The sequence below is a fragment of the Phalacrocorax carbo genome, chromosome 9 (assembly GCF_963921805.1).
Source record: "Phalacrocorax carbo chromosome 9, bPhaCar2.1, whole genome shotgun sequence".
NCBI classification, from domain to species: domain Eukaryota; kingdom Metazoa; phylum Chordata; class Aves; order Suliformes; family Phalacrocoracidae; genus Phalacrocorax; species Phalacrocorax carbo.
The window spans coordinates 22,171,862-22,188,043 of NC_087521.1; the positions used below are offsets into that span (position 1 = coordinate 22,171,862).

The following is a 16,182-nucleotide window of genomic DNA, read 5'->3' on the forward strand; positions in this document are numbered from 1 at the left end:
CAAGGAACTAAGCCTTCTCCAAGGAAGTCAGAAAAAAAAAAATATTTTACACTCAGGACACATCTCTCTAAATAAAAAATCTGAGCAATACTAAATGTGTTTCAGAGTGTTCATAAATTTAACAGCAATTAGAATTAAATTATTCCACATAATATTTAATTCTTTTTCAAGATGCTGTTTGAAAACTAACCCACAGAAAAACCACAGGTAAGTTTATCGATCCTCATTTATGTAGGTAACTATATTATTGTTATATCAATATCACATGAAGGGATAACTGACCATATCTGTGAAATTATTTACCATTTGGTCCTTTACCTGGGTAGCAAATCATTTACTTGTGATTATTTAGTTTATTTAAAGGTTATGTTCAAGCCTTTCAGGCACCTGTGTCTTTCAACATGAAGGCAGTTAAGCAGACATTAGGGCAAGGATTTCTCTCCTCCCCAATCTGGGGGCAAGCTGTGAGGCAAGTACAGTTCCAAAGCACCGATTATTCTTGCTTATGATAAGTAAAAGCAGCAGCTGCCCCCTGAATATAACCCCATGTGGGGATTTGAATCCCATTATTTGCATAAACATAAATCCTCTCTCGCCATGGGGCAAAAAGTCAAGCTCCCCAAAACATGAATGTTCGACAGTTTTCTATCTCTGTGCCAGAACATCCAAAATTACTGATTCCTACACTATGAAAGTCTTTCTCTGAAGTAATTAATTGTATGATGTAAGACCTGCAGATATTTGGGGTTTAAGACACCCTCTAGATTTTCCACCAACTCTAAAATGAGAGTTCAGATCTCCTATAGTTGGTCATAATATCAATTTATGTATCACCCAAGAATCAGTGTGCAAACAATTGGCTTATTTTCAAAGAAGAATGCATTTATTATTAACAGTGCAAACTAACTCATCCTAACGCAACCTTAAAATACAGAAGTACTACATACTGGTTAGCACATTATTTACTCCAATTACATTTTGGGCTTTGTACTTGTTAATCTGTCTTTCTGAGAAAGGCTTCTCACCAGTTACACTACGTGTCTGCACATCATCTTCCCCTGCAAAGAACTTGCAGGCACACTACCGGAATATTCTTTTATATGAAGCTGGGATGAAGTCAATATTAAGTTCATAAAAACATGTGGTATAAAGAGACTTGTTGCTCCCAAATTCAGAAGACATTCAAAGCTGCTGGGATGCCACAGAATCCAATCTCCAGAGACATAACAGGGAGGGGAACACAGAAACACCCCACACCAAATGCAAAACAATTCACCGATTCTTTCATTTTATTGAAGAAAAAAAATTAATCATTGATAAGACTTTTCTATAGGTCCACTATTTTTTTCCCTTGGAATACCTAAGAATGTCTAAAGGCATAGATGAAAATGCTCTGTGGAACAGTGTTATAAGGACTCCCATACGAGAGGTGAAGAACAGAATCTCCCACGTTATGATTGCAATAAAAGAATCTATGTGCCTGATTGTAAAATGATCTGAATTAATTCCAAAATGGAAAGAGACATTAGAAAAGGAGATCTGTAGTATCTTAACCTACATACCTGGCTAACCAACTTACTGTGCATAGCCAGAAAAGGCTTTTATGCTGAACCTTTTCTTGTTTTAAGAGCTGAGAATCAACCAGGCCAGCGTTAAGCATCTGTGTGCTAATAATCTCATATCAAGAAGTGCAGCACATTCTGCAGCATTAATGGACCAATGCTAAAATAACTTTGTGCACCATGAAGCATTTCACATTATTAGAGGTATTTTGAATTTTCTATTTATAAAAAGTAAAATAACCTTTTACTTAATAGTAGTGACTAATGCTTCCTATTTGAGTCAAACTAAAAAGAACCACAGTCTTGAAGGTAGAGGCTTTTACAGCGTACTGACATGTTAGGCCTCAGCACAGAAGAAGGTACTTAGATCATACATACCTAGCAAAATATAATGAACATAACATTAAAAAGCTACAGCATTTTATAGATACTGTTATTTCCCTCCATGTAAATATATGCATTTAGAATAGAACATGATCATTCCTTTACATTCTTTACATTCAGCAGGTCATATCAATTAACAATTTTTCTTTATTTTAATGCAATCTTTACTTTTCAGTATCGTTCAATAAGACATCGATTTGCATACTGATTAGGGTTTAAAACTGGTGAGAAGCCATAAATATTACATTTTAACAGTATACAGCTAGAAGCTTCATGTGGTATTTTCATATCACAGTATATTTGTAGCACTGTTGACATTCAAGAACAACTGACATGATACTGAAACTGATTCAGATATATTCAAGAATTTACTTGGGGAAAAGGCAGCAGTGGGAGAATTGAAGTTCTCATCCGAGGTAAAGCGGCAAAAAGTAACAGCATGTGATGAGAAATGCTTGTTTTGTCTATTCTCAGTCCTGAACTATATATAGGTAAGAAAAATTGGAAAAGTTTGCAAAGATTTGAGGGCTTCATCTTGTGCTGTATAGCTTCAAGTTTTCATTGAAGAAATAAACACCTTTATTTTTAACAGATGGCTTAAAGTCTTAGGTTTAAGAGTATATTTTGAATTATGACTCACTTTGAAGAACAAAAATATTCAAGACCCACACAATACAACTGGAATAACTTCTTCTCCCTAGTAAGTAGCATCATAGGTGTCTAAACACTGACTGAGAAGCTTTAAGTTTTAAAGCTTTTTTCCCCCCCTTTGAAAGCTTTTCACATTCTGATCACTTATGAAAGAGAGCACAAGGTCAAACAGATAAACAGCCCACCATGTTAGAGTTGTGAAGTAACCCGTTCATACAGCTCCCTTAGCTCCAGTACTGATGCAACTAAGCACCAGTAACACTTTCAGTGCACAGACACAAACCAGAAAACAGACCCATTCCTGATTCAACCATCTGTCAATCTTCCACAGCAGCAAAATGAATGCAAGATGAAAAAGAGTAGCTGGAGATGAAATAGGTATCCTTGAGAGATTTCTCTGAATGTATATTAATAGGTGTCTTTGCCTAATTCCAAGTCTACATTACAATAACAATCTTTTCAGTCCAGTGCAGCTTTAGTCCAACTTTCCACATTAACTCTGCACATCACATATATCATGGATACTCAAACTATGTGGCTAAAAACAAAAAAAGTATCCAAGTTGCTCCTCCTTGTTGAATGATAAAAAAAGCTTCAAAAACTGAAATAAGCTGTTTTGCTACAGTCACCATTAAAAAAGGGGGGAGGAGGGAGATAAGCTAATTTTTTACCCTTCATTTCTCAGGATGGAGTGAAAGCTATTTCTGCACATAAGCAAAAACATTCCCAGCTACGCAAATGAAAGGATGGTTGCAGACATCAAAGGAGTTGTGGTTTACTGAATAGTGCATCACTAATGATTACTGAGGCAGGTTGGAAGGAAAGATGATGGAATATTGCTAACCAATTCTACTTTTTCTGTGTTATCTAAAATGACTCTGGGTTGAGAAGTAATGTTTTGAAGGAGTTAAATCCCTGTTAATAATGGTGTAGTTGAGTGCTTCTGACACTAGTTTGGGTTCTGGAAGCAATATAACTATATTTAGCTTCTGCTAAGCATAAGTCAGAATTAACATATTCTCATGATTCTTTCAATTCCAGACCGCCTCTGGATAACTGGCACAATATTGCACTGGAAAGACAGATATACCTGCAGGATCCTGCTCCACAACTATCAGCTGAAGGGAGTTCCTCTCTTCTGTAACACTAAAATATAGCCCTGTAATTCAAACAGTTCTGAACTGCATTTTCAGGATAGAACACAAATACACTAGTTTCAGTGGAGCCTCTTTGCTAAAAGTATCACTGTAGAGTTTGCTTCACCTGAATTACCACAGCACCAGTTATCAAATAATGCTAGTATCGAAAATAGAAAATATGAAGCAAAAGAATGAATTCTGTCCTGTTCTTACCACATCAGTTATAGTTTGCACAGAAGTTTTCAAACCACCTATCATTATGCCTAATATCATCTAATTATCAGAAGTATAACAGCAGACATTTTACAGCTTGCTTGACTGCAGCAACATTAAGCAGCCAACATCAAGCAACTATCAGCAAAAACTCTGATATGATTAACTATTTCATTAGTTCTGAGTTTTCAGAAAAAATGCAGCCAAATTCTGTGCAAATTGACAGCTGCATCAGCAGAGCCTGGACTATCTCCCCTTTCTGCTGGTGTCCTAAGCTTCTAGTCTGGATACATTAGGACCTACAAAAAAAAGTGACAGCCTAGCAGGTACATTAACTGCAGAAATCCTGGTGATGGACAAGAAAAGACCGGGAGATGACAGGAGAATCAGATAAGCAGTAGAACATCTCTCCACCATCTAGAATTTGGGAAAAGAAAATACAGGTTTGTATGTGACCTTTTGCTGTTATCACCATATTATTGTTCCAATCTGGGTTAACCTGAGAAAATCCAGCATTCGACATCTTATGACTCTTTCTAGGGCAGACACATTGTGGAACATTCTTTTACACCTTTTTGTTGGGCAGCTCTGCAAATACTTCAATACTTTCACTTAGCAATGAGTACTGGATTCAGAGTACTTTCCTGCCCTCATTTATCTTCACAGTACCCTGCAGATCAGACTGATCGACTATGTAGTTCTCCAGATGTCAACCAAATCCAGACTCTCTGAAGGCATCTATGAAGCAGCACAGAAGGGGATGGAGAGCAAAGCAGCTGGAATGAACATAACCTTTTAGGTAAGAGCAGAAGAAATGCTGCCAGCATTTAAATGACAAAGAACTCAATCTAGTTATATGGGAATGAAAGGAAAGGAGCAAGTTTCTAGAAGCAAACAAAAAAAAACATGAATGCAATCAAAGTCTTGGAAAAGTAGAGATACTTCTGCTTAAAAAAAAAAAGCAACCACAAAAAAACCCACCACACACACCTCTTACTAGAGGTCTTAAAGACAGCAAATGATCTGGTTTCAAAGCAGGGGAATAATCAAGCATTTGAAGGTAAATTACTCCACCTTAACATCCCGATACAGCAAGTCTGATTAAATCAAAGGCATTAACTCCCCTTAATTTAACGTTGATTTATACTGGGAAACCTTACTATAAGGTTTCTTATATAACTAGCCTTTCTGTCAGTTAGAAGCTTTATTTTTGTTATACTTTTTTTTTTTTTAGAAACAAGTGCTTCCATACTGATATTATTTACCTTGATTTGCAACTATCAAATACAGGCATCTGATTTATTAGGAGAGTAGTGTCACAGCCATTACTAACATTCAAGTAATTACATCATGTAAGTTATTAACCAATATTCCATCATGTAGAAAAATTTCCCCCCCACCTATTATGCATATTACAGTACATTTGGAGAGAATTTACAATTCAATTAATGCAAACATATCTTGAAGTTATTAGACTAAAGTAATAAGATTTATAAATAATAAATAAAACTTTATATTATGCAAAATAAATATTTAAATACAGCTGGCTTTCAATTTAATTGACTAATCATTTGCTTTTATCTCCTAGAGTTATTGAGCTGACTTATTTGAGTGGGCATAAACAAATGCACTAAGATGCCTAAAGAGGCAGAAAATTTATTGGTATGACTTTCAGAATGATTTAAGCAGATTACAGACCTAACTTTCAATGGAGATTTTAAAGATTTCCTACTTCTTCCTCAGTAGTCTTTAGTTTACAGATTAATTACAACACCTTTCTTGCACAACAAATAATCAAAAATACTATTATTTTTGAAAAATGCATAGTTAGCTTTCAGCATTATAAAGACTAAATAGACATACTTATTGAAGGTAGGATACAATTCCGACACTCAAAATCTTTCCTTTTCTCCATAACTACATATAGTTCGTTAAAGAATCGCCATTTTCGTAATTTGTAATTCAAATTACTCAGGCATCTTTCAAACACATACCAAAACTAACTGGTGGGGGGGGGGAAAAACCAACACTAAAACAAATCAAGACCAAAAAATCCCAGCCTTTATGTCTAAATAATAAGACTTGCAATATAAAAATAGTTTTTAAATGACATTTTAAAGGTATATTGTTTTTAAAAGTTTGACTTTCCTGCACAGACAAGAGCTTGGAGAAACTGAGACTAATTAAGGCAATGAAGCTCATTCAAAAAAGTGTGTTAAATCCTTATGGGCAAGCTGTCACTGAGAAGAGTGACCTTATTATTCCTTCTAGCAGGATTAAACACAGAGCATATGCAAAGGTTTAACATACCATAATTTCCCCAGATTGATATTTCATTTTAGCTCTCTCAAATATGCTCACAAAAATCTTTGTCTGGTCGTACAGTAAAATTTTTCTAAAATAATCACTGAAGAAATATATGCCTGGTGTAGATACAACACAGGAAAGTCGCTTTATCACTTTTCTTTCATTTTCACACAGCAGTGAGACAAAATTCTGCATGATAAAGGCTCCCAGATCGCAGCTTAACATGCATTTAATATGGCACTGCTACATATACAGGAGCATAACTCATTCACTCTTTAACCTACATGCTGCCCCCAACCCTCTCCTACACTGGCACAACTCTTTCCAGGTAATTTGTTACCACATCCAGAGACAGACCAGAACAGAATAAAGAAAATCACACAGAATAAAATTGTTTCTTACATGAATTAGTCTCCTTAATCCACTTTACCACACAACTTCAGAAATGCTTGCACAAAGTTAAAAACAATTACCACTAGCTGGGGAAACACAGGCGGTTTCTTTCTAGGGAGAAATGCCAGCTAAAATGCACGTCAAACTATGAGATACAGCCCATGCACCTCAGATACCTAACAGGAAAAGGATTTACTGTTTTGAGTAGTGCCTCCATGATCATATAACCCCTAATTAGAATGCCAACTTTTAAAGAATATGAATATTTTATATTAAACTTTTCTGCTTTTGTCTTTTTAATTAACCCTTTGGACAGTATCATAACATCAATTACAAATACTCCTGCATTAAGTATCAGCTACTATTTCATATGAAAATTATACATCCAGTCAAATAATACTCTTTGAAGTATGCCTGTAAATTGAAACTTGTAAATATTTCTCATTGGATTTATGGGGTAAACAGAAAGTTTAACTCTCACTAAGTGCTGAACTCCTAACATTTAAAGGCACATTGTTTACATTTTGAATATTCATGCTCATAGATTCAATGTATCTTTATGTATCATCATTCAATTACATGTTTTAGCAAAAACTGCAATTTTCACCATAAAACCAAGTTTAGTCTATCAAAAAAAAAAAACCCCAAAAAACCAAAAAACACCAACAAAACCAGAGTCTGGAAAATTTGTCTAGCCTAACCCACCCCCAGTTCTACTCTGAAAGCAAATTTATGGGGTTGGGAGAAGCAGAAGCTTACTCAAATTGGGGAAAAAAGAAAAATGAGAAAGTTTTCCCAGTTTACAAAGGTGACTCGCCTCTCTCAACTAGCTTGACTTCTTACTTCGGAACTTCCCACACAGTTATTTAAATACTTCTGTTGTGGATAGTGTGGGGACCTAAAGCTTTGATTTCAAATTAAGAATTACAAATCTCTACCATGTTGGTGGTAAACAAACTAGGGAGCAGTTTGTTTGGTTTGGGGCTTTTTTTTTTTCTCGCTTGTTTTTGGGGGGTTGGGTTGTTTTGTGGGTTTGTGGGTTTTCTGGGGTTGGTTCCCCTCCTCCCCAATCAGGACAATGATTTGTCTTTCCCTCACTGAAGCCTAACCACTCTGTTTTCAAGAGGTTTTAAAGGTAATCAAAATATATCTGAGAACTTGAACACACAATTACCAAAAAACCCAACCTTTCACTTTCAGAAGACTGGAAAACTGGATAGAGGAAAACATTCATTTTTTAGGTTATTAGGCTTTGTTTTGTATTTGATTACTATCTTGAAATACATAATCACTACATTTGAGGAAAACTGGAAAAGATGTCCTAAAATTTTAAGCAGTTTCTTGCACAGCTCCCTAATTATGGGGTCACGACTACAAATTCCCACTAGATAAAAATGAGAGGTTTTAAACTAGGCATAGCTTTGGATCTGAATTTCCCAAGATAATTGCTAGAGCCTAAGTGTTCCGTCTTGATTACTGCACTTTCTGATGGTTGTTACTTTTATTAAAAAGCTGTTAAAGCCTCAGAAAATTACTCACTAAAGAAACGTAGTTAAGTCTAATGGAATTTTTATTCTGTTTTCATAACACACCATAAGCTTCCCTCCCCACACTTTGGTTCATATCCTGGATTTACCACAGATGATTTTCATATAAAAAACCCACAAGAATACTGTAATAATTCACCTGTTTATAACAGCATCTATTAATGTTACGTGAGAAAGTGGAAGGTTGAGAAAAATATGAATCAATTATTGTAACGAATAGGTGAGAAGAGAAATCAATATTAATACAGTAAGGAAGACAGTCAAGTGGAAAGTAGCATTTTAGGATCAGATTTCACGAGACTGGGGATCCAGTCCCATGGCAACCTAGTGCCAGGTGAAGCAATCCCACTTTTATTGCTCCTTCCCTTCTCTAAACAGCTTTGACACTTGCATGACTCTTTGGGAGAATAATAGTTCAGCACACTAACCAAGTGATTTTTTTTTTAATCTTGACATAGGCAACTTTTCTGCTGTTTCAACAGGCTGAATTAAGTAACTGATGGGGATCAGATGAGTATTAGAGCTGGCTTGAGGAGATCGTTGTCATCCATTTTGACAGCCACTAGACTGCCTACATTACAGAACACAAGCAAATTGGATTCAATGGATTTTTGACTGTCACTCAAAATCAAACAGCAGCTTCTCTTCTCCACTGCCAGCTGCTGCTGAACTGTTACACTAATGACAACCCCAAAATTCCAGAAACACGACTTCTTGCTGTCTAGTCCAGAACTAATTGAATGCAGCAAAAGGACACACCTACTGGCAGCAGACAGCAATAACAGGATGAACCAATAACATTTTAACAACTGTTAACAGTTGGCAGTCAATGTATACATTACTAGCATTATTGGCACGCTACTAAAAATGCTTGCCAGAAATCAGCACCTGCTTCATCTTTATGCCAGTCACTACATGCCCTAAAATCATCCAGTAATTCCCTGTAGACCCTCATCCACTGAGATAATAACTAGTCAGTAGACAGTTTTAACAAATCATTTGTTTTGTCACTGAAAACTCACCTCCTATTCAGTTTAGGTAACACACAGTCTCGAGAAGACCATTTTCCAGACAATTCAGTATTAATCAAGGCAGGTTTCACTTCAACTTCTACACAGCAAAGCATTAACTATGCAAAGATTACCATAGGGAAAATTACTCATCTCCTGGAAGCTGACTGTATGTCTCTCCAAGACCCCAGGAGATCATTAATGTTTTTGTCATTATCCCAGTCCTTTTTCAATGAACTTCTTCAAGGTCTATGTTGCCCACCACCTTCATAAAACCTACACCTCCTCCTCCAGAGCTTTGTCACCTGTCACAGCTCAAATTCTTTTGTCTCAAATTCCAGGACACAATTTCCTCAGTACGTGGTATAATCACACTTCTTCAGAGGAAGATTTCAGTAAACCATAGTCCTTCTGATTACACAGTAGATCAGTTGATTTATTTACTCAGCATATACACCTGTGGACTTGAGTGCCTGGGTATACATTTTTTATCTATAATCTTTGAAAGTATACAGACAGACAGCTTATTCTTACCCTGCCAGTTACAACTTGCTATGTTCTTTAGCATCAAAATAAGTCAATTCAGGGGGCTGATGCTGACAGAGTTCAATATTCTGTGGAAACAATGAAGAAAGGAAAAACTCCCCCCCCCTTTTTTTAAACAAGTAGTAAAAAATAAGGTGGTCCATGGGATTTTGTTTAATTTGTATAAGCCAACATAAAAATGCAGACCTTGCTTACAACTGCAGAAGTAGTGAGAAAGAGAGGAGGATAACCCCATGGCTCTTAGTAACATACTTCTGTCACTTTCTTCTTACAGTCTCTGCCATTCATGCTCACTCCCTTCACCACCCTGGTAGAAACTATTCATTTCCTAGGGTAAATTTTCCTCTTATTTTGCCTCACAGAAACATGAAAGCATAAGTAGCAAGAAGAATAAATGAACACCACACACATCTTCCTGGGCACTCATAGAGCATACAGTGGAAAACAGTTTCAAACCACTTTTTTTTAAGAAGTCATGTACTTTTTCATGTCCATTATCTACCTCAAATAGTCATTTGGTTTCTAAGGTTTTGGAGAACATTGAGACAGCACTATGTTAGACAGCAAGAGTAACTTAAAATGGTTCTCAGTAACTTGAGGGTAGGGGGTGGGCATGTCTTTCTCCCTAAAATATTTTTCACAGACCTCTTATCACTTCTTACTAACTTTACATAGCAAATTGACAACATAGGCTTCTAACTTCAGTGGAAAGATGGCAAAAGGTTGTGGGTCACTGAGAAATTCAGAGGCCAAAGCTTTTAGTTTTATTGTCAGCACCTTCTTTCATCTTACGTCCTCTTCCAAAAAGGAAGACCTACTAGCCACTGACCATGAGTGAAGGCAGCAAGGCAGACAGGCCTTACTTCCTAAGGAAAGGAAATTTATGCTATCAATAAGTGGGCGGGTCTAAAACTCCAAACCAGTTTTCAAAAATAATGTTTAAAAAGTCTTACTTGAGATTGATCTCAGGCACCAACATCCTGATTAAAGACGATCAAGTGGAATCAATGAACACTATGAATTCATAAACCCACCATAAATCAACTTAAATATATCTCATTTCTTAATGTACAGAGGCAGAATATAAACATTGAAAAACTGTCTTTGCTTTAAGCACTTAAAAGTTAAACTCAGAGGGGGTGAAAAGAGAGATACCTGAATTAACTTGCCAAAACTCAGAGTCAGTGAGAGATGATAGGTTTTCCAAATCCTAGACAATGTCCTAACCACTAGATTACCTCTAGAAGTTTTTACTATCAACTACGAAGCAACTTCACCTTTAGGCAGGTAAGTCTTGTTCATTTCTTCTTGAACAAGAAAATATACGGCCAAAGTCATCATAAAGAGCCAGTAACCATTGCAAGAAAGCTGATCTAGATCAAGTTTCTTACAGAGATAAAGCAGACTTTGCAAATGGAAGAAAAACATGAATTGCAAAGTTAGCCAGCCCAGACATGCTTGCATAGTCAAATTATCTCAATGTAGTCAAACAAATTAACTTTAAAAAGCAAGCTGTATTTGCCTCACTTTCTAAGGAAAGAAAATTTATGCTATCAGTAAGAGGGCAGGTCTGAAACTCCAAACCAGTTTTCAAAAATAAAATATTTTTTAAAAAATACTGAATTCTTAAGGTTTTGAGGAGACTGATATTTTTACCACAACACAGCTACTTATTAGCATCTCTGCTGAGGAAAAGACTGCTACGTGGCTTGACAATTTATCAGGAATCAGATTCCAAAAGAGGAGACAGGCACTGGAAACCAGGGTTTAATAATTAACAGTATGGGATCTTTCTGTCAAATGAAAAAACAAGGATGTTGATGAACAATTTAAAACAAAACAAAAATCCCAATGCCAGCTAAAATAGTCCCAACCAGACCTCCTCTGCTTCCAGCAACCAGTCCCTCAAGTCAGCAGCCCCTCTGCTGCATGTCAGATATAAATTCACACTTATTTGGTGAACCCAAAGGAACTGATCCTTTATGAAGAGTGATAGAAGATGCAAAACATGGGCAGAAACTGATCATGCCAGCTTACACAATGTAAATACTGAGCCACGGACATAAAGCAGAAAAAAAAGCACAGCAAAACACATTTTTTCTACAATACTATCACGTATTAGCAAGAACCAAGAAAGAACACATTTGGTTCTTTTTCCTGGGTAAGGAGCGACCCAAAAGTAACACCTGAGCCAACCAAAACAAGAATCACAGATTCACAGTGTGTTGCACTTAAGTAAAAGCCATGACAAAAGGTACTAAAGTCTCTTGGATTCAGGAGTATTTATGCAAGGAGAAGATGGAGAATATTGCTCTTCCTTCTTTTCCCACCAGAGAAGGACGTTTCAACCCCTCCAGCTGTGCAACAATGCAAGTCAATTCCTTGATACTAGTGTCAGTTCTCTGCTTCATGACTCCAAAAGCTACAGGAATTTGAAGGTGACAAATGTCATAGGAAGTTTACTTAACTATTGCAGTCTGCAATATAGAGCAGAAATAACAAGGGAATTTGAGATGCTCAACATTCGAACCCAAAAAATTATGACATTACTAGGTAGGGCATGCAAGAACTACCAAAACCAAGAGCTCACCTAATACTGTATCATGACATACATTAAAGCGGGCACTGCCTCCTGCAGATTAAGTCTTTTAGAATAGTTAATGACACTCCTACATCCATCCATCCCCTCAAATAATCAACACAGTTTGAACACCAAACCTTCAAATCCCAACCAAAGACTGCAGTAACTTCAGCTGAAAAAATGGAACTTTTAGTTTTTACTATATATCAGGTTTCTTCTCTTCTGGTTTATCACAATACATATGGAAGTTATGAAAGGCTAAAGGATGAAGAAAGATGCCTGGATGGAGTAATGAAAAACCATGCTTTCTCTACTCCAATCATTCTTACCCTTCAGGGTAGGGTGTACTATACTACAATTTTACTTTCTTTAAAGGGAACCACTTTGGGGGTGAGAGGGGCGGATATCAAACTTATGTGCTATCAGTCTGAAGAAATTACCATTGAACATATGAAGGCGATGGGATACAGATGGTCAGTGGTTACACAGCTAGGCATTAGGACAGGAGGGAAGCAGAGCATAGGAACCATCTCGCTGTTCTGCCAACAATCTATCAAGCTCAGCATGCTCCCTAGTTCGTACCACCTACATGAGAGTAAAAAAACTGGATTTCCTCACAAAGAATTGTGGAATAATGGAACAACCCTTCTCAAAGAATGTTTTGGTGTTCTACCTGCTGTCTTATAGACAAGATTATGCCCTGAAATAAAACTCCTGTCTGTAGTCATAGCACTTACTATAATGCCCACAATCCCTAAAGAGTACACTCCTTGTCAACATCTTCCTGAACTCTTGCTCTCACTTATATTCTACAGCTTATCCAAAGAGAAATCAGAGTATTTCAACTCCAAGTTTCCCATATCCATTTTACTAAATGGCTCCTTGCTCTTCTAAGAGGGATAACAGACAGTTTTATAATTGTTTTTGCCACTAATTTGCAGTCAGTTACAGATCGATGCACATTTAGTCAGTTTATACTGAAAGTGAATACGGGTGAAGTAATGATACTCAGAATCTAATCAGCTGTGCTAAAGCAACTTTGTGCAATCCCTTAATGTTTCTGAAAAATGGGGAAAGTACTTTAGACATTTTTGAAATGGGAAATGAGAAACACCTATGGAGTGCACAAAAACAGCTTTTTTGAACAGCAGGTTGTGCTTTTTTTCTTCTCATAGGCTACAGAAGACCAAGGTATTTCTCAAAAACAAATGTGTAACTTCTATAAAAACGTTAGTATAATATTATGTCAGACAAAACAGCTTTCTGGCTTGTTAGCTTTCCTCTATCAGTAACCAATAGAGGACACGTATGAAGGAGTATTATAGCAGGGAAGCAGGAATACCTTCTACTGACCTGTCACCTTGATGTTTGCTGAGTCTGAGAAGATACTCCTGTGATTGATAGTCTCTGATGATCTTCCCTACAAAGTAATTGTTTCAACTTCCTTGTAAACTTTTGGCATTCCCAATAGGCTGCAGCACCAGGTATTTTAGTCACACATGGTGTAAAGGAGTATCTCATTTGTTTTGAATCTGTAGGATACAGACATCTTTCCAAAACAGGGGAACACAAAACAAAACAAACTCAGCAACCACCTTATCTACTTTCTTCATAACTAAGTTTCATAAAGTCTCATCCCTCCACTGGTATCTCTTTCGCTGGGTGAAAAGCCCTAATCAATTTTTGATCTACCCTTCTCTTTTGCCTAATGCAACCTTTTTGAGGTAGGAGATAGATAAAGGGAAAATACCCAAACTGTATTTAGTATTAAGTATATGGCCCCAGAAAGGATTTATACAATGGATATTGATGCCATTTTCTCCTCAATTGTTAATTCTAGCATTATTCACCTTATGACTGCCGAGCGCTGGCCTGCCACTTTCACAGAACTGTATCACCAAGATGGTTTCATGAACAGTGTAGCTAATTCAGACTTCAGCACTTCTGAATAAATACATATATCTTTTTTAATCCTATGGATTAATAATGAAGTAACAATCCAGCTATTATACATGTAAAAGCACCCTCCAGCTGAAAACTTCTAGTAGTAACATCTCCAAAGCTTTTAAATAGACTACAATGTATCTTGCAGACACAGACAAGGGGAAAGACTCTCTTAATAGAAGGATTCAGGAGAATAATTATGGCATAATAGAAATCAATTTCAGTTTGTGTCTATATCAACTTGTTAAAACAAACCCCACCACACAACTTACTAAACGTACACATGCAGTTTGCACTTCCAACAGAGCCTCCAAAATGGCTTATAAAAAGTAAAGCATACAACTTAATACAATATAACGTAACTTGAGGGTCTGAAAAGTTACTCCTGTTTTGGTTTTCCATTTTGTCTTGTTTCTCTAAAAATGGTAATCACCTCCCAGACTACACCCTTTCTCCACTTGAGCCCACCATGTAACTTGAAGTTCAAAACCTTAATATCAAAAATACTCATAACTGATCATGTGAAGTACCAACATCCTCCAGACTTTTTTGCAGCTGAAGTTAACTAAGCCACTAAGAGATGCACTTTTTGAAAACAATTTATTGTTAATGACAATACACAAAAAAAACCATTCTCAGTATCACAGTCCATTTTCTACCCGGCTTTTTTTTACCTAACACATCAACAAACTCCAGTGCAAAAATATTTGTCTTCTTAATCTTTTGTTTTTCAACTTAAGGCCGCACAGCGCAAAGTCTGCCTTAATCACGCTACTACTACGGTTTTTCACTCCATGTGCTGCCTTTATTTAAGCTGGAAGAAGACGGAAAGGAAGCGAAGAGCTCAGAGTTTCCCACACCGCCTTACCACGAGCACTTCAGCGTGGAAGCTCTTTCACCACCCCACAACGCGCTCCCCGAGCCCATCACAGCAGGACAGAGGGGCTCCGGGGAGCTCTAGCCCCGGGGGCAGCGCCCCGGCCCTCCGAGCGCCCACCCCGACCGGCCCCAGCGCGGCTGCCCCCGGGGCGCGGAGACAGGGCAGACAAAGCCGAGAGGGGCCGGAGCACGGCCCCGCCGTGCGGGCCCTGCCGCCGCCCCACAGGCGGGGCCCGAGCCCCGCCGCCCGCAGGAGGGTGCCGAAGCCGCTCCTGGGGCCTGGAGGCCGGTGCTGGCGGCCTCTGGACCAGCGGGGCCCCGCGGGGACAGGGACGGCCGCCGGGACGGAGGCGGGGCAGACCTAACCGGGCCCCGACGGCGGGAGGGCGGAGAAGGAGCCACTGCCGCCGCCATCCTATCCTGCCCCGCTCGGCTGCGGCGGCCGAGGCCGGCCCAGGCGGCGGGCCCCGACACCCCCGCTCGGCCGCCATGCAGCGCCGGGGGCGGGGGGCAGGCGCACCCACGCCGCCATCTCCTACCTGCTCGTGCGGGACCTGGCCTGGCGCTTCTCCCCACTACAGGCCGTGTCTCATTGTGCCGCCGCCATTTCCCTGCGCCGCAGCCTCACTCCCCGCAACTGTCAGGTTCCTCCATTCACCTGGGCCCGGGACAGCCTCCGCCTCCTCCCCCTCCTTTCCCCCTGCGCCGCCGGCCCTACGCAAACAGAGTACCTCCCCCACCCCTCCTGCCCATACCAACGGGGGCCGCCCAACGCCCGCAGCGCAAACCCGCTCCGAGAATTCCACCCCGAGCAGCTCACACGCTCCTCATTCCCACGCTATGAAAGGAGCCAAGCGATTGGTGGCGAAAGCCGGGTAAAAGGTGAAAGGTTCACAAGACAGCCAATGCGATAGCGGGATACAGCATCGAGAGCTCACGTGTGTGCACCCTCCCATCCCCCGCGCCGGAGGACTGCGGGGCTCCCGGGCCTCGGCGCTACCCCGCGCAGGCGCTCGGGCGGGTCTG

The 16,182-nt window shown here is 39.0% G+C and overlaps 1 protein-coding gene across 6 annotated transcripts in view; it reads right to left on the reverse strand.

Annotated features, from left to right (window-relative positions):
• DICER1 (dicer 1, ribonuclease III) overlaps nt 1-15,974 on the reverse strand; it is a 69,033-nt gene extending 53,059 nt beyond the window's left edge. For 3 of the 6 annotated variants that reach the window (XM_064460683.1, XM_064460680.1, XM_064460679.1), the window contains exon 1: nt 15,696-15,850. The gene's annotated coding sequence lies outside the window, so the exon portion shown is untranslated. Of the gene's footprint in view, nt 1-13,686; nt 13,865-15,695; nt 15,856-15,911 lie in introns of those variants that run through there. The other 3 variants (XM_064460681.1, XM_064460682.1, XM_064460684.1) reach the window with 3 other exon arrangements.
• Between the last annotated feature and the right edge of the window lie 208 nt (nt 15,975-16,182).